Source organism: Geotrypetes seraphini, chromosome 1 (assembly GCF_902459505.1).
Source record: "Geotrypetes seraphini chromosome 1, aGeoSer1.1, whole genome shotgun sequence".
Lineage (NCBI taxonomy): Eukaryota > Metazoa > Chordata > Amphibia > Gymnophiona > Dermophiidae > Geotrypetes > Geotrypetes seraphini.
Window position 1 is genome coordinate 350,507,003 of NC_047084.1, and position 24,931 is coordinate 350,531,933.

The following is a 24,931-nucleotide window of genomic DNA, read 5'->3' on the forward strand; positions in this document are numbered from 1 at the left end:
ATAAGGAAAAAGGATTGAACTACAATTATTAAAGAAAGTAAGAGACATTTAAGGAAAAACAACATCAGGAGGGTAATTAAAAATGTTTTACAAATAAAACAAGATCTAAAAATGAAAGGAAGAAATTGTGAACTATATATAGATCTGGTTAGATATAAATATTTGAACCTGAAATTGTTGATAAAAGAGTTATCCTGTTTATGACTCGAATGCATCTTTGTATAGATGGCTTTTTAATGTGCTTTTAAATTTTTCTAAAGAAGTTTCACCACGCAAATAAATTGGTAACTTGTTCCATAGCTGGGGAGCTATGATTGAAAAAGTTGTTGCTCTTCTGGTGCCTATAATTTTCAGAGACGGAATGGTCAGCAAATGCTGATCTATTGTTCTTAAAGATCTAGCTGGGGAATATGGTATCAAATAACAATGTAAAAATATTGGTGTATTGGTTTGTTGAATTTTGAAGGTTAATAGTGCAATTTTATAGATTATTCTATGTGAAATTGGTAACCAGTGCGCTTTTTGTAACAAGGGAGTGACATGATCGTATTTTTTTGGAGTTAGTAATAATTTTTATTGCAGTATTTTGTATAATTTGTAACCTTCTTACTTCTTTCTGAATTATGCCATGGTATAATGTATTGCAGTAATCCAGTCTGGAAATAACCAAGGAATGAATCAGAACATTAAAAGCTTTTGGTTCTAAAACGTTGGCTAAGGATCTAATGAGACGTAGCTTGTAAAAACAGTTTTTAACTACAGAGCTAATCTGATCATGGAAGGATAGTTCATGGTCCAATAATACTCCCAGTATTTTTGTTGTTACTTTTTGTAGTGGGAAGTTGTCCAAGATTATTTGTAATGAAAATGTAAGATTCTTTTTCCATGGGAAAAACATCATTGAAGATTTAGATGGATTCAGGGCCAGCATGTTGTCTAAGCCACAGTCTGTCCCCTAACTTTCTTTCATAAATATCAGGGGCAATTCTATAAGCTTAACATGTACTGAAAACTTTGCACTGTAAGGACAACTATAGCAAATTGTAGCCAGTAAACTGTATATTATGCATATTAATATTAGACCTTAGTATACAGTCATGTGAAAATATTAGGACACCCCATAAAATATTCAGTTCTTTCTTAACAAATATTCACATATCGATGTCAAATGTGTTTTTTTTAATCTCAGGAAAAGAAAGTGATGTAATTGCAGGTAAACAACAACAAACTTTCCTTGATTAACTCATGAAACAAAAGATATCCACAAAAATGTGTATTCTAACTGAAGAAAAAATTAGAACACCCCCACATATCCTCCCACTTAAAGTGGCTCAAATCATACACAGGGTATCACATCAGGTGCACATGATTAGAACATTGTTACTCAGATATTTAGTCTGGTGTGCTCATATCTGCTGTGGTGAGATCAAAAGAACTGTCTGAGGCCTTCAGAAAGAAGATTATAGCAGATTATAAGTCTAGTAAGAGATTTAAAAAGATTTTGAAAGTATTTGACATTAGCCATTCCACGGTCCAGAAAACAGTGTACACAGACGAGTCTAAAATTGAATTATTTGGACACCAGAAAAGAGGACATGGTTGGCATACACCAAATACAGCATTCCAGGAAATGAACCTCATACCAGCTGTGACACATGGAGGTGGAAGTATCAGTTTGGGGATGCTTTGCTGCAGCAGTACCTGGCCAGCTCACCTTCATAGAATCCACCATGAATTCTACCGTGTATCAGAGGGTGCTTGAGGAACATGTGAGACCATCTGTAAGAAAATTAAAGCGGAAGCGGTACTGGACCCTGCAACATGACAATGACCCAAAACATACCAGTAAATCCACCAAAGACTGGCTGAAAACTAAGAAATGGAGAGTCCTGGAGTGGCCGAGTCAAAGCTCTGATCTTAATCCCATCGAGATGCTGTGGGGTTATTTGAAATGGGCTGTACATGCAAGAAACCTCTCAACCACCTCACAGCTGAAAAAATTTTGAATTGAGGAGTGAGCCAAACTTTTCTCAGACCGATGTCAGAGATGGGTAGATGGCTACAAGAAGCAGTTATTTCAGCCAAAGGGAGTAACACTAGCTATTAGGGTGTAGGGTCTCCTAATTTATTCCTCAGTTAAAATACACATTTTTGTGGATATCTTTTATTTCATGAGTAAATCAAACATGACTGTATATCAAGTTAGGATAAAAACTTGTATCATAATCGTACAAAAATTATGTATGTTAAACCTGTAACCCGTTCTGAGCTCCTGGAGGACAATGGGATATAAATCGAATTAAATAAATAAGTGCCACAATGAGCCCTTCTTAGTTTCAATTCTATCATGCACTTAAGCATACCAGTGGCTTTGAAAGGGGGGGGCAGACCACCTCGAGCGCCATCTTCACAGGGGCATGGCACCTCTTCTCACCGCCCTCCCTGCATATTTCTTGAAATGTTCGCTGGCGCAAACAGCATTTTCCACCTGCTGTTCACGCCAGCCTCGGCTCCTTTCTGACATCACTTCCTGGTCTTGAGCCCTTTGATGTCAACCATCCCTTCTTTTATATAAGATACCACCCATTTTTTAACTTGTCATCTCACTCTAACAATTTTAATAGTTAGACGTCCAGTCTTTGTGTACCTACATTCCGCAGCAAGAAGCATTAGAAGTAGTGGAAGAAGCTTTGGAAAAGAGGGATAGACCTGTTTGGTGCCCACAGAATTTCTGGTTGAGTTGACAGCTTTGGCTATGCGATGTAATTATTTTATTTTTGGTAATAAGATTTTTCAACAGAATTCGGGGGTCATTATGAGGGCATCATTTGTACTATCTATCGTGAATCTATTTATGGCCAGATTTGAATCTATTTATGGCCAGTATGTGTATTCTGCTGAAGGGTTTTCACATGTTAAATTATGGTGCAGAACTATTGATCACGAAAATGACCCAAACTATATTGAAACACGATACTAGAAAGACGATTATGTTTCAACACAGTTTGGTTTTAGGGAAAGAAAACCCCTTCCTCAGGGACCTTGAACGACATTAATTTCTCTAAAATGGACATACAGTAATTGAAATGCCACAGCTCTGAATGAAGACTCTTGTTTCTGGCTGAAGGGAGTCTTCATGCAGAGTGGTGGTATTTCAATTGCTGCACAACCATTTTAAACAAATTGTCATTCAAGGTTCCTGAGGAAGGGGTTTTCTTTCCTTGAAACCAAACTGTGTTGAACCATAATCGTTTCACATATCAAAGGAGGCATAACATGGAACTTTAAACGTTGGTCTTTCTTACGGAATTGTGGATGTGCCTTTTACTAAGTCTAGCGCCTTTTTTTGACAATTATTTTGTGTTTCCCAAAACTTTGGCTGATATTTCGGGGGTGGGGACTTTTCTCAGGAATGCAATTTGTTATTACTATTGATTATTTAATAGATTCACTTAACACTTTTATTATATTGTGTTTTGCACATGCACACAAGTGAAATCCTATGATGGTGTGCGGCCTAAACAGTGGGAAACAGTCTCACTTTGATTTATTCTGGGCCTAAGTAAAGCATTGGCACTTCTCTCCCTTTTGGGTTGTAGCCCCTTAAAGCTTGCTTACCTCACACTGAGGATTCACATCACATTTTAAAAACATTTATAATATTGTCTAGCATGAATCTGTGAATGCATTCAGTGAGGACAGCCATCTGGCAGATTTATTGATGACATTTTTGGTTTATGGACAGATATAGTAGATGCAGTACAGTGGTTTGTACAGTATTTAAATGGATGTCATTCCACTTTTCAGTTTGAATTAAATACTCACGAAACTGCGATTCATTTTTGGGATGTGAAGATTTCTAGAGTGGGTCAACAAGTTGTTACGACGTTGTACAGTAAAGCTACTGACAGGAATATGCTGCTTCATTATTCACGTATGCACCCTAGCAATTGAATAATAGTCATCCTGTTTCACAGTTTTTTAGGTACAGATGGATTTGTCAAGTTTTTTTTTTAGGTATAGACAGATTTGTCATTCTACTCAAGAATTTTATAATCGAGCAGATATACTTGAAGCCAAATCTGAAGAACAGGATTATCCTAAAACACTTATTAAACAAGCATTGTGTAACCCAAGGGAGAAATTGTTGCAATATCGGGCAAAAGAAATGGGAAAGACTATGTTGAAATATTGTTCAGCATCTCCGCAACTGGGCAGAAGTGTCAAAAAACATTGGAAAATGCTGCAGGTTCATCAATGCTTTGCTGACACTGAATGCATATTAGCATACAGTAGAGACTTCAATTTGAAAGATCAACTGTGTAAATCAGATTTATGGACTACACATGAACAGGAGAAAAAGGGTCATTTTAAATGTGGCCAGTGTGCTGCCTGTAGCATTATGCTTGAAGGACAGAATGTCCATATTCTGCATGGACGAGTGGTGACTTTAAAATCTTTTACAATTTGCAATTCGTCTTATATGTGATCTACATTTTGATTTGCTCTTCCTAATTGAGTTATGCGAGCCAGACTTCCCATGCTTTAAAGACGCACTTGTTTGAACACAGGTATATAATGTGGAGCATGGGAGAGGCACGGATGTCCTGGGACAACATTGTGCTCGATATCAGCATTCCTTTAAAATGATTTAAAAAAATATACAGTTTTGGATTCGGTGGTTCTTTCTCAACTTCTGAGCAATATGGAAAAGAAGCTTCATCAAAAGGAGTAATATAGGTTTGACCAGGAGGTCTTAATCAAATGATTTTTTTCATAAGCGAGTGGTGTCAGAAATTATGTGTTTGACAACTGGAAGATAGTATGGCTGCTATAAAGGGGAAGAAGTCAGCGTTTCACTATTCCTAGCCACCATAGTTTTTGTGTCGGTGCACTAAACAATGAAATGAATATTAACCCCAGAGGCAGCCAAGAATTTTGATGAAACAAGGACCCTTGTTGGGGATTTCTACTGGTACTGTGTTGGATTAATTACACTTGAAGTTGAAGATCGGCGCTGAAACGGCAGTAAAGAATTAATGGAATGTGCCCCGAATGAACAGATAAGTCCATTTTTTGTGCATTTGTAGGGTTGCCTTACTTTAGAGACTGATGTGCTTATTGGTGGAGTTTTTTTATGCCAATGAAATGACTGAATCAGACTAACAGCACCTTAATGCTTAAAAATTATTTCGTATGTTTGACTGAGTGTGAACGTCATCACGTATTTGATGCGTTCTGCTCAGTTTAGAGATTATTATCTTCGTGCAACTAAGTGTAGACGTCATTGCGTATCTGATGCGCCCCCCTCAGCTGTCCCAAATAAAAAGTGAATTAACCAAATCGCCGCCATCTTTATCCATTGAAGAGTGTGGTCTGGATGGAAGGCAAATGATTGTTTAGGTAACTAAAATTAGCTAAGCCCAATAGTTATTTCATGTATGAATTTAGTTAATATCTAATTGTCTTCTCATAGGGACCTGGCCTTGAAAAAGCTCTTCCAGCGAAACATGTTAGCAAAAGGAGTCCCTACTAAAGAGAGACCACAAACTGAAAGATAAGTTAAGAATTTAACTAAATACTTAAAGTTAATTAAATATTTATAAAGTTAAAAATTAAAATATATGATGTAGGATCCGGTGAAGACAATGCGCATTAAGCTTAGCGTTATGAAATTTAATTGAACGTGGAGTGGTGCATCTGAGGATCGAGTTGACAATCTTTATAACCTGTTTCAAAAATGGAACAAGTTTGAATTTTGTGATATAAATGAAATGACTGAGGCAGCTTTGAATTATTGGCTGCTTGATTTTGTCTGAGGCTTTTTTTTCCACATAATTCTTTAACCTTAACAGTGGTGGTGTTCCTCCAGTGGTCATTCCATAACAAATTGATATTTTCTATAATTTTAATTAGTATATTGTTATCCCTATATTCTTATGTGTGATACTGATTTTATAAAAGCCCACTTATATACAGAAATCAGAATTCTGGAGGCAACTGTGCCTTCTTTTAGATGTGACTATGTCTTGTGCTGGCACCAAGAGGCTCATAATCGAAACAGAAATACGTCAAAAAACTGGCCTAAATCGGCACTTAGACGATCAGTGAGACAAGTCGTCCAACTGCCAACAAACTGGGTTTTAGATGTATCTAAAATGACTTAGGCCTTCACAGTGCTGCAGTACGCCTAGAGCTAAAAGGGGCATTTTAGGAGGAGTGGTGAGGGTGGGATTTGGGCAGACGTGGGCCATCCTAGACTTAGTCGTACTGCATGTATAACCAAAAGTTTAACAACACTGCCTAGACGGAACTTGGACGTTGTGACTTAGGCTATCTAAAACCAGGTCTAAGTCACAAGAAGGTATCCAAAGAGACCAGATAACCACTGCAGGGACAAAGTACAGATCCCTCCACCAGTGCCCTAGTGCAATGTTTAGGTATCCAGTCCATCACTTTGCTGACCCCGCCCATGTCCAAAAGGTTTTTTCTAGGCATTTTTGACTTGGACAAATTTTGGGAAGAAAATGGGGTATAATGATAGATGACTTAGTAGTCTGGACGATCAGACGGCTGGACATACAGTTAGACGGACAAGCAACTTAGGCCCAAAACAGACTTAATCAAGATATGTCTATGCCCCTCCACTTTAACTTAATCTATGCACCAAGATGCCATTATGAGATACTAATGTAAGTTGGCATGGATGCATCTCAGTTGATGCATGACCATTTATGCCATATCAATGGCAAGTATAAATGAGTACACGTCTATGAACCAAGGAAGAAATTCTATTAATGGCTTCTAGGTTAGGCGCCACTAGGTACCCTAATCAAGAAAGTCTAGTGATGCCTAACTGAATTCCATACACAACTTGTTCTTAATTTATTTAATTGGCGTGATAATTGACCATGCCATTAAAAAACAATTTTTTTAAAAAAATTTAAATTACTGAGCGAAATATTGCGTGGGGCCTAATGACGCCTACCTGAAAAGTAGGTACGATTAGGGGCGGAGAATAGACATGGTTGACTTAGGCACCGCTAGGCGTCTGTGTTAGGCAATGGTAAATTAGGCCAGGAAAACCCATGCTTAATATACCAGCGCCTTCCACAAGGACGCCTAGCAATGTCTAAGCACATCTAGGCACCGCTAAACATGATTCTATAAACGTTAGGCACGGTTAGGTGCCATTTTTAGAATTAGGACCCAAGTGACCCATGCAACTGATAGTATTCTATGAGGTACACACATCGTTTGGAGACATTTATTTATTTAATTTGTTTTCTATCCTTTTTTCCCCAAAGAGCTCAAAATGGTTAAACATACATAATATACAATTAACAGGCTACGGTTTGCACTGGATTTATCCTAATTTGGCACAAACTAGGGATCTAATACCAATTTACATAGAGGGGCATAATTTAAAAAAAAAAGTCTAAGTCCATTTTTGGCCTAAGGCGCTAGTCGCCCAAAGTCGGCAGCAGAAAAATGTCCATTCTCGAAAAATATACATCCAAAATGGGGCTTTTTCAAGAATGGCTTACCTGTACGTCCAGGCATTTAATTGCTCAGACCACCACTACATCTATCTTTATACTATATTCTAGACCAAAAATTTGTCCCAAGTCCCAATTGCCCAAAACAAGACCTTTTAGACATGGGAGGGGCCAGTCCTTCACCTAACACCATGATTCTCTAACCGGCATCTGTCATAAGCACCGGTTAGAGAATCAGGGAACCCGTCCCCCCTCCCATCTGTCGGAACCCCCCAACGCCGCCTCCCCCACCCCCGAATGTCCATGGCATGATGAGTTCCCAATTCCTCCTGCCACCACCCTGCCGACACATCCATCGGCAGGAGGGATGCCCAATCCCTCCTGCCGGACCCCTCCCCCATAAAGATCGCCAGCAGGAGGGATGCCCAATCCCTCCTGCTGGAACACCTCCATGCCCACCTAGACAGACCCCCTCCAAGCCCACCTGGGCCTCCCCTAAGCCCACCTGGATGGACTCCCCCAAGCCCATCCAGACCCCAAGTACCTTAAAAGTTGGCTAGACGGACAGATGCTTTCTCTAACCACTCCTCCAAAACAGCCCCTTTGAGCTCAAAGGCTTAAAAAGTCTCTGAATACATCCAAAAACCCATTTCAATTATCGGCACTTGGCCGACCTGTCTTTTAGGTCATCCAAGAACTGACTTAGGCCGTTTTTTGGACGTATTTTCATTTTGATCATGAACCCCATAGTATCCAAATTTGCAGGTTACAATTTGCCGCAGTTCCAGTGCAAGGTTTTTCAATACAAGTTTTATCCTACTTGACACATACTAGGGATCTAATACCAATATACATAATATGAAGTTTACAGTATAAATTTGACAGTTACAGTGCAAGATTTATCAATTTGTTTTTAACCTAATGTGACACATAATCGATATACATATTTCTTTGTAATCTTATCAGTCTTAGGCAGGGGAAATTATGTGAAGAGGTGTGTTTTTGTTACTTTTCTAGATATGTCTGTAAACTACCTATGCTCGGCTCACGTATAAACCCCTGTAGCTATCTCTATAGAACTTAGGTGCTACCTTATATAATATGCCTGCACTTTCACTCATAACCTACAATTATTGATATGTATGACCTGTGTAAAAGGCACGCATGCCTAGGCACCAATTTATAAAATTACCTCCTTTATGGGCAAAAATGGTTTCTAAATTTACCTTACTCATGCATAAATGGAGTCTGCAGAAAACAACATTAGATAATGGCATTAGCACATCCTGTTAGTAAATGACCCCTTCATCTATTCAAATCCTATGTGCTGTTTGCAAAAGATGCCTGTTTAAAAATAAAACTCAATAAAATGAAAAAATAATGCAAATGATGTAAAAATTTGGGGGAAATAAACAAAACAAAAAAAAAAAACAGCTAGCCACCAACACCCCCCCCCCCCCCTGGAAAGAGATGCAAAGATCTTGGTATTCAGTGCCTTCAAAGAATGGAAGATAACTATTTCAGCTCCAGTAAGAGCAACCCCAAGCTAAATGCTCACACAAGGAGCACTCAAAACTGAAGCCCATTCTGCTGAGCAGACAAAAATTGTAAGGCGAGAAACCACATCTTCACTGCAAAAGCACCTTCAGATCCTAACCGTCACTTCACTTCCAATTCACTGTTACACGCACCTCGTCTGAAAGGTAATGACAGCACAAAAGATACACTACAACAGTAAGCTGTCCCACAGGGAGTTGACTGACTGTTTGTTTAACAGAGGGAACATTCTTAAAACTAGATACACTATAAATAAAGCACTTAAGATAAAGTGTTTGAAGACACAAATAGCCTATATTTTAACATTTTCCTGGATACTATCCAAGCTGAGTAAGCTATCATAAAATGCAAACTACAGACAGTGATTGCTTTTGACAGCACTAGCAACCAGACATTGCTGCAGGGATACAGGGTACTATGGAGCTGATAAATGAATGCCCTGATGCCAATGGCCAAGGAAATTATTCAATAACTGAGAAAACCTTAAAGAAACCTCAGGGCAATGGCTCATTCCTAATGGCAGTCAAAAAATAGGAAATCAGTTGCTCTCTGCTTTATGAAACCCTTTGGTTTCATTTGTGTTAATACATCTGCATATACACTTCTCCCTCCGTATTCGCTGTGATAGAACCACAAATACAGAAAATCGCGCAAATAACTTTTTCATATTTTATTCGCTGTTTTCTATTAAAAACCACCATGAATATAGTGAAATCGCAAACATGGTGGGAGACCTGGCCTGTTCCTGAAGGAGAGGCAAAACACGGTGAAGAAAGTGCTGGGAATCATTGATTTTCTCTATAAAAGCTTGGAATCAGCGATTTCTCTATACAAGTTGATGTAATGGGGGGGGGGGCGGAGCCAGCAAGCTAAAAACTAAATAATCGAAACCGCGAATGCTGAAACCGTGAATATGGAGGGAGAAGTATACTGGGCATATAGCAGCAGGGCGGGCTCAGCCATTATGCAAGACTAGTCTTCTGCCTACCACAGCAAGTTCTGGGAGAGTGACAAAGAGCACCTGCCAACAAAACAAATAGTCCTGACAGCCACACAAACTCAACGGAACCATAAGCCTGCAATTTTACACAGAAAGAGATTGGGAATTTCCAAAGAGTCCAATCAGCCAGTAAACACCTAACACTTTCAGTAGGCGCCCTAGCCCAAGACACCTACCAGAAAGTAGTTAGGGACATATCGTGGGCGTGCTTTGTATGGAGGTGCCTAACATCAAGTTTCAAGTTCAAGTTTATTAAAAGACTAGTCTTTAAGCCCGTTACATTAACGGGTGCTAGAATAGATGTGTGTGTCTGTCTTTCTTTCTTTCTCTCTCTCCCCTTGGCCGCTGTCTGTCTGTCTATGTTTATTTGTTTTTCTCTCCTTGGACACTGGCTGTCTCTTCTTGGACGCTGCCTGAATGTCTTCCTTTCTGTCTGTCTCAATGGCCCCCTGTGTGTCATTCTTTGTGTCTGTGTCCTTGTGTCATTCCCCCGCCCCCCCCCAGAGCTAAGCTGTCTGCTTCCAGCATACCCCTTCCTCCAAAGCAGCCCCCTTTCCCTATCCCTGACCCCCTTGTGTCTTCCCCCTCCCCCCCCCCCTGAGCAAAGCTGTCTACCCCCCAGCACACCTCTCCAACAAAAGCATCCCCCTGTACCTGCAGCACTGGCATGACACCCTTCAGCCAATCGTGAGTGCTCAGAGCGCGACAGGGAGCGGGGCCTGCAGCTTCTTTGGCGTCGGTGAGGAAGGAGAGGTTGGCCCAACTCTCCGCTATCTGCACTCAGCACAACCCTCCCACCAGAACAGCCCCCTTTCCTGCCTGCTCCATAGCCCTTCTTTTCCTCTTCCCCTCCCGTTCTTCCCCTCCCTCCAGTCACCACTGCAATTCCTATTTAAAACGGCCTGCTGAGGTTCATGGCCGGCTGTAGCGAACCTCGCAGGCCGCTGTTCACCTCAGTAGCATGTTCCCTCTGACGCGATCGCATCAGAGGGAACGTGCTACCACGTGGAGAGCGGCCTGCGAGGTTCGCTACAGCCGGCCGCAAACCTCAGCAGGCCATTTTAAATAGGAATGGCAGCGGTGACTGAAGAGAGGGGAAGAACAGGAGCGGTAGCAGTTGTTGCGGGAGGGGGTGAGTCGGCGACGTGCAGGCCGCTGTGAACAGGAGCGGCAGCGGCGACAGGACCATGAGCCCTCCTCCCGCCATCCGCTTCCAGAGCCGCTCCTGTCGCCCGATGCAGCTAACTGGCGCATACACCTCAAGCCGCGGCCAAGGCTGGGACTCACGCATGCGCACTCCTGCGGCCACAGACCTACACTGCACAGAACACGCAAATAGGAGTGCGCATGTGTGGCTAGCTCTTTATTATATAGGATTTTTTTAACCGCTTAATCAGGTTTCTAAGCGGTGTACAATATAAAATTTACATAAAAACATATTAAAACTGGGGATAATAGATAAAATGTAGGTGTCTTAATAAAACACTAATAAGACATATAGACCAACTTCAAACAATAGGAAAAAAGGGGAAGAACTACAATCGTAAAAGAGAAGTGAAACAAAAAAGGAAAAACACAATAGGTTAGGGTAAAAAGTAATAATTTTAATTTTTGTCCTTAAGAGGATAGTTGTTGTCCAAAGGCATCCTGGAACAAGAATGGGTTTTTTTTGTTTGTTTTTTTTAATCATTTTTATTAAGGAGTCAACAAGAGAAAAATTTTGCTTTAAATTGTTTTATTTCGGATTCACTGCGCAAATGGTTTGGCAGCGAATTCCAGAGAGTAGGGGCAGTGACAGCAAAATTACTGGAGCGCAACGTATTGATTAATTTTATATTTAAAACAGTTTTATTAGGTTTTACATTTACATAGAGACAAGATCAGCCAGATCATCAAGCAGTTTACCTAAACATCACAACTGTACCCAATAGGTCCCCCCACCAACCCCCAACCCCTGCCAACCCCCTTCAAACTCCCCCCCCCCCACCTTCCCACCCCCCGTGGGAACAGCCTCTAACAGTTAGGTCAATTCAACAATCTACTGCGTACAACCGGTGCTAGTGTAGAACAGAATGGTATCCAACAGCGTAGGTACAAAACACCAGCCTTAGAGTTCATGTCTGCAATGGATAATCGCTCATAACCTGCCAACTGGATCATTTGCGTGCGCCAGTGGGAAACTGTTGGTGTATGTGGTGACAACCAGCATTGAAGTATAGTTTTAAGTCCCACGAAGATGGCCTTTCTGGCAAACGCCGCTGCACCTGGACGGATGGGCTTCATGGTAAGTTTTAACGTGAATAAGTACGTATTAGTAGGTATCCAAGTGCATTTCCAGATAGATTGTACATGTAGGCAGATACGTTTCCAGTAGGCCTGTATGCCCGGACAGTGCCAGAACATATGACCCAAAGAGGCTCTCGGGACCATACACTTCAAACAACAATCAGTAGGACTGATACGTGCCCGAAACGCCCGAACAGGAGCAAAATATGCCCGGACTAGGAACTTGTAGTATCGTTCCTTTTCTGCTACTGACAGCTGAAGTTTCATGCCCATTGAAAAGCTCCGTTTCAGTATGTCCACCGAAATAGTAATCTGCAAATCTTGTGTCCATCTCGAGGCCAATAAAGCATAGTCCAATTCTCCAGCCAATTCTTGTAAAAATCTGTGGTGGAATCATAGTGGTACAGGTTCATGTGCCGTTAGGCAGATGGCTTCTGATAGTTGTTCTCGAATAGTGTCAGATAAGGCCGCTACTGACAAAGTATTGACATAATGATGGAGCTGCCTGTATTGGAACCAATCCGCCGGTGTTAGTACTGATGAATCACATAACATTTGAAAAGATTGTAATTGTCCGTTAGATTGCAGTACATGGAATAAATAAAATAGACCCCTCCCGCTCCACCAGGCCTGGGCGCCCATATCCATACCTGGGAGAAAATCTCCATTACCAGCCACCGGTAGATATGGAGTCACATTAGGTCGAACGGCTAATCGCCGGCAGAGATTCCTCCAAAGTCTACGCAGGGGGAGGAGAAACACATCCCCATAATCGGTGTCCCGTTTAGGAAGGCATTTAACATGTAACATATAACTAAAATGATAGGGGGCATGTGCCAAACACTCCACCCTCGTGGCTGAGAAGTGAGATGTCCCACAGAACCAGTCATTCAAGTGCCGCAATAAACAAGCCTCATTAAACCTCCCCAAGTGCAAGAGACCCAGACCCCCTTGAGAGATAGGTAAAGTTAAGTTGCATAGGGGGATTCGGGATCTCCTGCCTCTCCATAAAAATTGAGACAATGCACGATGATGAAGCCGGATATGTTTGTGCAGTAAGTAAATGGGTAAAGTTTGTAGAACATACAGCCACTGTGGAATCATCATCATGTTGTATAATGCAATCCTGCCCATTAGTGTCAGTGGGTAGGATCTCCATGCCTGCAACCGTTGTGTAGTTTGGGTAAGCAGTGGTTGAACATTAAGTGAATAGAGTGTTGCCAAATCCCTCGGTATGTGGATACCCAAGTATCGAATAGATGTTGGGGCCCAAACTAGAGGAAAAGGGCCGGGCCACGAGTCACACAGCGAGGGTTGTAAGGGAAGCACTAGAGATTTCTGTTTGTTTAACGTCAGGCCTGAATATATGTGGAATTCATCCAATATCTCCAAGGCACGCTGCAAGGAACTATGTGGCTGAGCTAGTGTAAGTAAGATGTCATCGGCAAATGCCAGCACTCGTATCTGAGAGGAGCCCTCCCTCAGCCCAACCAGAATATCATCCTTTAATAAAGTTCGTAGGAGAGGGTCTAGATAAAGAAGGAATAGCAGCGGGGATAATGGACATCCCTGACGAGTGCCCCTACCAATATTGAATGGTTGTGTCAAGAAACCATTTACCAAGAGGGAAGCTGTTGGAGACGAATATAACACCCGCAAGGAAGACCCAAACCAACCCCCCACTCCCATGTATTCCAGTACCTTAAATAAGTATGTCCAATCAACCTGGTCAAAGGCCTTTGCAGCGTCTAGACTGACCAATATGCCCGGGTTTGACGCTTGTTGGGCTCTGAACATTGCCAGCAACACCCTTCTAACATTCACTACCGAGTGGCGGCCTTGGACGAACCCTGCCTGAGCCTGGGATATCACTAGTGGCAGGAGTGGAGACAATCGATTTGCCAATAGGCGGGCCAATATTTTTATATCGACATTCAGGAGGGATATCGGACGATAGGAGTCTACTTCGTCTTTAGGTCTGCCTGGTTTCGGTATTAAGGTTATGGTGGCCGCATTGGCATGCAAAGGAAAGCGGCCCTTCTCCAGCGCCACCACATAATAGCCCAGGAGAGGTTCACACACCTGCAGAGACATCGTTTTGTAAAATTCTGTGGAAAACCCATCTGGTCCCGGGGCAGTGTACGATTTTAGCTGTGTGATTGCTCTTTGTATCTCTGTGCCCTGGATGGGTCTGTTTAGGGTTGATCTCTGCAGGTCAGTGAATTTAGGCATACCCGCGTCTTCCAAATAATCCAGAACATCGGGGCCCATAGATGTCGTATGGCTAGCATAGAAGTTTGAAAAGTGCTTGTAAAACGCTTCAGCTATATCAGATGGTGCAGTATGGTAAGTGTGTGCCCCAGACTTCACCCGGGGAATATATCGGTCATCCTGCCAGTGTTTAGTTAGTGTGGCTAGCAACCTGCCGGTTCTATTACCATAGCGGTAAAACCTATATTTTCTGTAGAACAAAGAACGCTTGATCCTTTCATGTAGTAATGCATTCAAAGCTACTTGCGCTGAGTTCATGTCCTCACGGAGCAGACGAGACGGATTGTGAAGAAATCTGGCTTTCAATTGAGTGTATCGCTTTTCCAGCCTAATAATACCCTGGGCGATTCTCTTGCGGCGAGCTGATACATACGAAATTATCACCCCTCTAAGTACTGCCTTAGCCGTGTCCCAAAATAGGTCCGGGGTTTGTACATGTTGCCCATTAGTTGCTAAAAACTCTTCCCAGTTAGTTTGTAAATATGTTTGGAAAGAAGGGTCATCAGCCAGATAGGAGGGAAATCTCCACCGGAAGTCCCCCATGGGGGGAGCAGTCCAGGATATATCCAACCAAATAGGACAATGATCGGACAAGGCTAATGGCCCTATCGTCGCCTCTGTTACTCGCGAGAACAAGGATTCTGTTATTAGGATGTAATCTAATCGGGAAAAGGTTCCATGTGCTCGTGATTGGTGTGTGTAGTCTCGTTCGAACGGGTGTAGTAGCCGCCAGGGATCCACCATGCCCAGGGACTTGCACAAAAAGGCCAGTCCCCTAGTGTCGGTTGCAGTTGGAGACCCAGACACTCTGGATCGATCAAGGGAGGCATCCAGAACTTGATTGAGATCCCCCACCACTAGAAGAGGAACTGAAGTGTCCCTAAGGCCTAAAGTAATCAACGAATTAAAATATGTGGTTGAGTAGTTGTTTGGCCCATAAGTTATCAGTAATCGGAAAGCAGTTCCTTGCAAAGTTATATGCAACAGCAATGATCTACCTAGCTCGTCTCTATGGCAGGATGTGACTACACATTTTAAACCCTTTCGAATTAGCAAGCAAACACCAGCTCTCTTGCCTGTAGAGGAGGCATGGAAAACAGATCCTACCCATCCCCGCTTCAATTTCTCATGCTCCTCAGCAGTCAATTTAGTCTCCTGCAAACAGGCCAAATCCGCCTTGTGGCGTTTCAATTGTTGCAGGATTTTAGACCTCTTTACAGGAGATGTTATACCGGCAACGTTCCAGGAAATTATTCGAAGTGTGTTATCCCCCATGTGTACCCCCTATAAATTGCATAGTGACAGTAAAGCTCCGAACCCACGTCTGGGCGCCCAGCCTCCCCCAGACGGTCAGCATATGAACCCAATCAAATTGCATTAACAGCAGTTGTAAACATAGCAGATACATCTCTAATCTGACCCGTGAAAAACACAAAACTGATTCATTTTCTGTCCCCCAAGGCTGTTCCCACCACCCCCCATCAAACCCAACCCCTCCCCCCATATCCCCAACTGTCCCAACTAGCATATCCCGGAGGTATATGCAAGAGGTCCGAGGAGACACCCACGGAGCCCCAATCCTTCAAACATCCGACATACTGTCTCAAACTAGAAAGCCTTAACATAACAACAGATTCAATTCTAAAATCCTGAAAGTTCATCCTAGCCAAACCCAATACAGTTACGTGGTATGATCCTCAAGGAGGGTCCCCCTGGGATTCCAGCTGGGTGTTGATGAAGTCAGCTGCATCAGAAGCCTCTGTAAATGAATGCCATGTACTTGCATGCTGGATTTTCAGGGTAGCCGGATACAGAAACAGAAAACGCTGTTTAAGGTCCTCCAGGCGTTTACAAAGTGGATAAAATCCTTTTCTTTTTTCAGTTAGAGCCGTCGAGTAATCTTGGCTAATGCGAATAGTTGATCCTCGCATCTTTAAGGCATCTTTTTTAACCCGGTAGTGGTGTAAAACTGCAGCTTTGTGCCTGTAGTTCAGGAATTTTACTATCACCACTCTCGGTCTGTCTTCCTGAGCTGGCCTCCTACCCAACCGATGGGCCCGTTCCAGGCATAGAGTGCCAGCTTCCATAGCTTCCGGGAATTCCAATTCAAGCCAGCTTTCCAATTCCGCAGGTAGGTTAGCATCAGGAATCAGTTCTGGGATTCCCAGAAACCGCAAGTTACTGCGTCTGGACCTATTTTCCAGGTCATCAATTTTTTCAGCCTGTCTGTGCACAGTTTCTTGTAAGGAGGCTAAATCCATTTCATGAGATGTGATAGTATCCTCAGATGCAGACACCCGATGCTCCAGTTCCGTCGTGCGGGCCGTAGTGTCAGTTAGAAGTTGTTCCAGTCGGGTCAGTTTAGCCGTCAGAGCCTCCAACTGCGGCCCCAGCGCCTGGGTCACCGCCGCCTTGATTTCAGTTAGGGCGGCATCTGTAAACTCCGATACCGCCGTCCCCGATGCGGCCGCCATCTTGGTCGCGCCCGGAGTAGTTTTCTGCTTTCCAGCCCTGACCGGCTTCGATCGCGGTGGCTCCTGCGATCGGGTCAGGTAGTGGTCCATCGAAGCCCGATGCTGGGCGTCTGCGGGGGACCCGGCCAGGACGAATTTCGGTGCGGTGAGGCTTAATTGTGTGGATTGGGGCCCGGAGCCGATGTGAGAGACGTCCTCACCGGCTCATAGCGTCACGTGACCTCCTTGATTAATTTTAAAAAAGGTATGACGAGAAGATTTTGAGTCATTGAACGAAGAGATTTTAAAGTTTTATAAGGAATTAAAAGTCTGTTAATTAACTCTGGTTGATTGTTTAATTTTGTTGTAAAATGTTAAAAGTAAGATTTTGTAACTTATTCTATGTTCGACTGGTAACCAAAGTACACCGATTAGAAGAGGTGAAACATGATCATATTTCTTTGCACCATAAATGATCTTAATAGCTGTGTTTTGCCCAATCTGAAGCTGTCTAATTTCCTTTTTTGTAATGCCTTTGTACAGGGAATTACAGTAGTCTTTGCAAGAAATTACTAGAGAGTGGATCAGTGTGTCCAAAGAGGCTGGTTCTAGTAACTTTGCAAGGGAACATGGACTGAGAGGCCGGTATTTAGGCCAAGAAAGTACTGGCATAAATAGGGTACGCCTAAGGTTAGGATGCCCATTGGTGTCTAAGTCCACTATAGGTGCAATTCTATAAATGGTGCCTAAGATAAGATTGACAGGCGCAGCATTCCTAAGGGTCTATGATTTATAGAAATGCTATGCCTGGATATATAATACGTTTTTGAGTTTTGTGTTGGCCTTATCATAGGAGTTTATATAATACGTCTGCCATGTTTACCATGCTATAATAGCCACGCTTGTAATACTATGTTTGTCAAGCTATGCTAAGCCTGTATATAAGACTATGGTTGCCATGCTAAGCTGCCATCCTGTGCTTTGTCATACAATGTTCATCATGCTTTGTCACACCATGCCATGTTTGTCGTGTTATGTTTCTACCGTGCTTTGTTATGTATGTAAACTTGTAACCTGTTTCGAGCTCTCCTGGGAGGCCGGGATATAAAACTGGGCCCAGAGAGGCAAGAGATGTTGTGCCAAAAGGACAAGGCTTTGCGTATTATTAGTGTGGGGGCATATTTCAGAGGTAGCTTAAAGCGATGTTTGCACGAGTGCTTGTGTGTGTATCGATGACAGAGGGGTCACCGCCTGAGTTGATGTTTTGTGTGTGAGAAAGTGAAACGGAGGAGGTGCGTGTGTGTGTGTGTGTGAACTTGTTGATTTCCAGCCAAGAGGTTTTCTAGCAATTAAGTTATCAGGTATGTAACTTGCCAACAGGAAACAGACAGAAACCATTCTCAGCATAAAGTGCAGTCTGCCACTTCCTGTAAAAAAAAAAACTCCTATAAATTGTAAGAACTGCCATACTGAGACAGACTGAAGGTCCATCAAGCCCATTATCCTGTTTCCAACAGTCACCAACCCAGGTCACGAGTACAGCAAGATCCCAAAGAGTAAAACAGATTTTATACTGCTTATGTTAAGAATAAGCAGTGGATTTCCCCAAGTCATCTCAATAATGGCTTATGAATGACGGCATTTTGTGTAATCAATCAATATCAGCTTCCCACAATAGATGACATTTTTATCAGAATCAATAATTTCAAATTTCTATCAAATTCTCTTCAACCCCATTCATTCAATAATTGATCATAAAGTTCTCATATAGTATTGTAGATTTTCAGTATAGATAGACCTCAACGGCTACATCTGTACCTGATTTAATCAACTAAGGTGCAGACTTGAATGTAGCTAGCCTCCTCATTGGTCTCACTCCAACCACCACTGCATTATTATATTAGTTTTTTTGTGTGTTTTATAAATATTTTTAAATTTCTTCTTATAGTTAAATAACTTATCTTGTATATATAGCTGAATGTATAAAAAAGTATTCATACCTTTGTACATTATTTTTCATTTTGTCATTTAAAAACAATTCAAAATGTATTAAGTATACAAATAGAAAAATACCTTTTAAAAAAATCAGGATCATCTTAGCCTGGGTCAAACAAAATTAATATCAGCTAATAAAATTAATTGCTTATCCCCCATCCCCATCCGTGGCACAGTCCAGCATCTTTCTCTCCACCCCTCCCCCCCCACCCCCCCGATGTTATCTTCAAACTTGTCCTCTACACAGCCGCGGAAATGCAGTGATACATCTAGGCTGCCTCTAGAGCAGGGGTCTCAAACACACGGCCCGGGGGCCACATGCAGCCCGCCAGGTACTATTTTGAGGCCCTCGGTATGTTTATCATAATCACAAAAGTAAACTAAAACAGTTTCTTGATCATATGTCTCTTAAGCTATAAATTACAATATTATTATTAAGACTTAGCCAAAATGAAAGCTTTATAAACTATAAAGAGTTTTTTTTTACATTACATTAGTGATTTTTATTCCGCCATTACCTTGCAGTTCAAGGCGGATTACAGAAGAGGATTTCTAGACATGTCCAGAGGTGTTACAGAGTATGTCCTCATGCAAAATTATCATTTCTTTAATAAAACATTAACTATTTTTTCTGAGGAACCTCCAAGTACCTACAAATCCAAAATGTGGCCCTGCAAAGGGTTTGAGTTTGAGACCACTGCTCTAGAGCATTCCCTCTGACCCAACCTGCCCTTTCTGATATGACTTCCTGTTTATGCATAGGTGAGATAAGTCAGAGGGAATGCTCTGGAGCAGGGGACCTAGGTGTTTTCTAGAGCAGTGTTTTTCAACCACCGGTCCGCAGCATAAGCAGCAGGTAGAAGATGGTGCTTGCGCCGGTGAATGTTTCAAGAGGTACTTGGGGATGCTCAAGCAGTGAGGGGGGGGAGCGCTCAAGCAGTAGGGAACAGCAGGAGGCGCACGGTGTGGCGATGCTGGGCACCACCGCCCACAGACACCAACCTCTCTAGCTATGCCACTGGGTACATGCACAACTTCATTGATTAATTGGCTAATCAGCACACCTTGTAATCAATGTTAATTAGGACTACCGTATTTTCTCGCATATAACGCGCGCGTTATACGTGGTTTTTACAAACCGCGCATACCCTTGCACGTTATACACGTGAGCGCGTTGTACAAAAATTTTTTTACATAGTTCCCCCCCCCCGACGCCCGATTCATCACCTGGAAGGAGCGCTCGCACTCCCACCCCGAAGGACCGCTCGCACCCCCACCCCCACCCGAAGGACCGCTCGCACCCCCACAGCCTCCCTCCTCCCCCATGGAGAAGCTGTCTACCTTGTTTCCGGATGCCAGCCCAGCTGCTTCCTCTGCCGGCGGTCCTGCCCCTTCTCAGAGCCCTGTGCTGCGCTGCTTCCTCTTCAGGCGGTCCCGCCCTTTCTCTGATGTCAGAGAAAGGGCGGGACCGCCGGAAGAAAAAGCAGCACAGCAGGGCTCAGAGAAGGGGTGGGACCGCCGGCAGAGGAAACAGCTGGGCTCGCTGGCATCCGGAAACAAGGTAGACAGCTTCTCCATGGGGGAGGGGGGTGAGGCTTTGGGGGTGCGAGCGGTTCTTTGGGTGGGGGTGCGAGCGATCCTTCGGGGTGGGAGTGCGAGCGCTCCTTCGGGGTGGGGGTGCGAGCGGTCCTTCAGGGTGGGGGTGCGGGTGCGTGCGAGCGGTCTTTCGGGGTGGGGGTGCGAGCGGTCCTGCGGGGGGGGTGAATCGGACATCGGGGGGGGCATCAGGCTTTCAGGGTAGGGACAAGACTTCAAGGAGGAAAGGAGAGTCGGGGCGGGCGAAAACAGAGTTAGGGTCTCCAGAGGAGAGTCGGGGCGGGCGAAAGGAGAGTCGGGCAGCATGCGCGGTATACGGGTGTGCACGGTATATAAAAATTTATGTACATAAATATGTGTTTTTTGCGCGCTATACCCGTGTGCGCGTTTTACACGGGTGCGCGTTATCTATGTGAAAATACGGTAATTAAAACTTATGCACACAAGTCAGAAAGCATGATTCTGTAAAATTATGCGCCAGTTGCAGTGCACAAATTTGAAAAGGGGACATGCCAGGAGGGCAGAGCATAAGCACATGGGGGCATTCTTATAAGTTATACACATTGTTAAAGAATATGCTCAAATTGCGCACAGCTTAGGCACAGGCATTTAGGCCTGGTTTTATAGCTGGCCTAAATGCCTGCACCTAAGATAAACATCACATACTGGAGTTAAGCATGATTCTATTAAAGGCACAGGCAACTTGCAGAATCACACTAAGCGCTGTTCTAGTCGACGTTGTTTTTTTAGGCGCTATAAATAGAATATGGCCCTAAATGGATAAGTTAGGCACTTAATGTTTTCACCTAACTTTAAATGAACAGGCATAAGCACAGTCACCAATTAGAATTATATTAAGCAATGCTAATTAAATGGATAACACCACCGAGTGTATTCAATTTCCCTGTCCCATCCCCGCAAGTTTTGTCGCTATACCTGTCCCCTTCTTGTAAGCTCGACCTTAACCGTACAAGCCTCGAACACTTATGATTTTAAAGCATTTGAGACTTGTGCAGATGAGGACAGAGCTTGCAGAAACGGGGCAGGAAAAGAACTTGCGGGGACAGGACGGGAAAATGAGCTCCTGCGGGGATGGGGAAAAATTTGTCCCCATGTCATTCTCTAGTGCCAACTTTGTTGTATTTTAATCATTCACGTGCCAATGTGGCAACACACTTAGGTAAATGACAGAACAGTGACTAGTTGAAAGGTGCACTCCATAACATGATTGTACATACCTTACCAGTGGGTGTGCACAAATGCATGTATCATATATAATAAAACGCTAAGCGCGCATGCGCACTCATGCCGCGTGTTCCCTGATCTGTGGCGGCGGCACGAGTGCGCATGCACGCTAGACAAGCTTCCCTGCTCTCCACCTCACAATACGGCGTTTACGGGTCGAAGTGTCTTTAGACGCTGCTGCGGCAAGGCAGTGCGGAGCGGCGGCTGCCGGGAGGAGGCCGCGGCGGCTTGAGGCGAAAGGCGGGTGCGGAGCGGCGGCTACCAGCCGCTAGCACCCCCTGCCCTCTTCATCGCGGCTCAGGAGAGACGTGGCAGTGCAAGGCCTGGGCGTCACCGCTGCGCGATGCGACGCCTGCGCGCTGCAGCAGGGACTCTAGAGGAAGTGGCTAGAAGTGCAGACACCAGCTCCCCGCGACACGGCAGAGGCCCCGCACCAGAGTGAACTCATGCTGCCACCCAGAACTCCCCCCACCTCTGCTGACCCTTGCCCCTGCCTGTCCCACAGGGCACCCCTGGCAATCCTGGCCCACAATAGTCGGCCCAGACCCAAGACAGAGGAGACACTGGAACACCAACAGTGCAACAGGTACTCTAATGATGCTGGATGGGGTGGAAAAAGATGGAAATAGGAAAGGGAAAATGGGAATATTGGTAGGGAAAAAGAAGGCAGAAGGGCTACTGCTGGACAGGGGGGAGAGACAGAAAGAAAAGACAGAAAGGGGGGCTGGGAGAAAGAAAAAAAAAAGACACACATACAGAAAGAGAGAAAGAAATGCCTAAGTCTACACATCTGTTCTAGCACCCGTTAATGTAACAGGCTAAAAAACTAGTAGATTATAAAATCCTATAATTTGCATACGCATATGACACCTTCTTATGCTCAGTATCCAGTTGTAGAATTACCCTCATAAAGTGAAGCTCTAGTGGTGGCACTTAACTTTATGCACTACCCAGACTAAATATCAAGCCCTGTATTTTCTGAACATATCTTTAGGTTTACAGGTTTATAAAACTTAATATACCGCCTAATTGCTCAAGGCAAATCCAGCGGTGTACAGTTAAAATTCAAAAAAGGTGAACGGAAAAGAAACTCAATCATCAGTAGGACTGTGTCCCCCTCAAAAGCTTCCCCCCAAAGAGATTACAGTTTGATATTCCTGTTTTCATTGACTCCTTTAATAAAAATGATTTTTTAAAAAAAAAAAATCCATAATTAAAACCAGATAAATCAAATCTACATGCATACTATCTGTGCTCCACAATATTCTTAAGCCCTACCTTTCTGGAAATAAAGCCCCAAATGCTTGACAAAATGAGGGTTTCCCCTGCATCTGCCCCCTGGAACTGCAGCATTATTGCTGAGAAATACCATAGTGCCACACATGCATGTTTCAGTTCCAGAAGGATTATGGGAAATTGTAACCAGATCATCTGCAAAGTTTTGCACAAGGTGAAAGCCCTTGTACTTATATTCCCTAGAACTTGGAAAAGCCCTTGTACTTGTATTCCCTAGAAATTCAAAGAGGAATAATAAGTTTTAAGTATTTCAATACACAAAATGCAAAATTCTGATGACCAACGAGGATGTAAAAATCTTAGCAACTGTATATTTTCAAAGAATATCCTATAGTTTAAGTTTAACCAATCAAGACTCCAGGGCCAGCACTTCCATTAAATGATCTAGGCAGATGCATCTTTGTGGTTAGTGGGGCCAAGCATAACAACTTTTATCTATCATATCCATCACCCCCAATATCCCTAATTTCTGGTACTGAGTAGAGCAAAAAGGTAGTCAGGCCTTGGCTCTAGTGGCCTCCCCTTTTCCACCGCCTATGGTCTACAGCGTCAAACTTTTGGGGGAAAAAGGTAGTGGCAGGTATAGTAAATTCCCTTCCTCCTCCTCCCCCACCCCTACACATACTCCCATGGCACTTACCCCAACAGCTCGGTTCATAGACAACGGCGTGAAAGACAAAAGCGCGCGCCGACAATTGAGCGCAGTGCGCGCCGCCGCGCCACTCTAAATTACAGTTTTTAGGTGCTCCGACAGTGGGTTTTGTTGGGGAACCCCCCAGTTTACTTAATAGACATCGCGCCGGCGTTATGGGGGGTTTGGGGGTTGTAACCCTCCACATTTTACTGTAAACTGAACTTTTTCCCTAAAAACAGGGAAAAAGTGAAGTTTTCAGTAAAATGTGGGGGGTTACAACCAGTGTTCCCGCTAAGCTGCGTTGGCCTGCGCTCGCGCACAAAATATTACATCGCAGCGCAAAGTTTCTCTTCACAGCGCACACACGCGTCGGTAAGGTAAGGGGACGCATTGGGGGGATTGCACTTCCCCACAATTGCCATGCTTCGGTTCCTCTTCTTCCTTCCTTCCTCCCCCCCCCCCCGCGGGACCCTGCGGCACCATCAACTCTTACTCCCTCTAATGTCGGCCCTGCAGCTCCAGACTTCCTCGCACCTTCTCCCCTCCCCCTTTGGATCGCTATTATTTTAAATGTTATAGCCGCGGAGCTGTATCCATCAGTGGAGATGTCTAACCTCGGCCTGCCCCGGAACTCTTACTGCAACAGTGACTTCCTGTTCCTGCCTAGACGGGCGGCTGCTGCAGTAAGAGTTCCGGGGCAGGCCGAGGTTAGACATCTCCACTGATGGATACAGCTCCGCGGCTATAACATTTAAAATAATAGCGATCCAAAGGCGGAGGGGAGAAGGTGCGAGGAAGTCTGGAGCTGCAGGGCCGACATTAGAGGGAGTAAGAGTTGATGGTGCCGCAGGGTCCCGCGGGGGGGGGGGGGAGGAAGGAAGGAAGAAGAGGAACCGAAGCATGGCAATTGTGGGGAAGTGCAGAGCTGCAGGGAAGAGTGTTGCGGTACCCAGCTGGAGGGAGAAGGAAGATGAGGGAGGGAATTAAAGGAGATGCCAGGGCTTGGAGCGTAGGAGGAAGGTATGCCAGTCTAAGGGAAAAGGAAGGGGGAGATGTGAGAGCATGGAGGGGGAGCGAAAGATGGAAGAAAAGGAAAGGA

The 24,931-nt window shown here is 43.9% G+C and overlaps 1 protein-coding gene across 4 annotated transcripts in view; it reads right to left on the reverse strand.

Annotated features, from left to right (window-relative positions):
• ANTXR2 (ANTXR cell adhesion molecule 2) overlaps positions 1-24,931 on the reverse strand; it is a 425,705-nt gene that overhangs the window by 390,569 nt on the left and 10,205 nt on the right. The gene's annotated exons all lie outside the window — the stretch shown is intronic.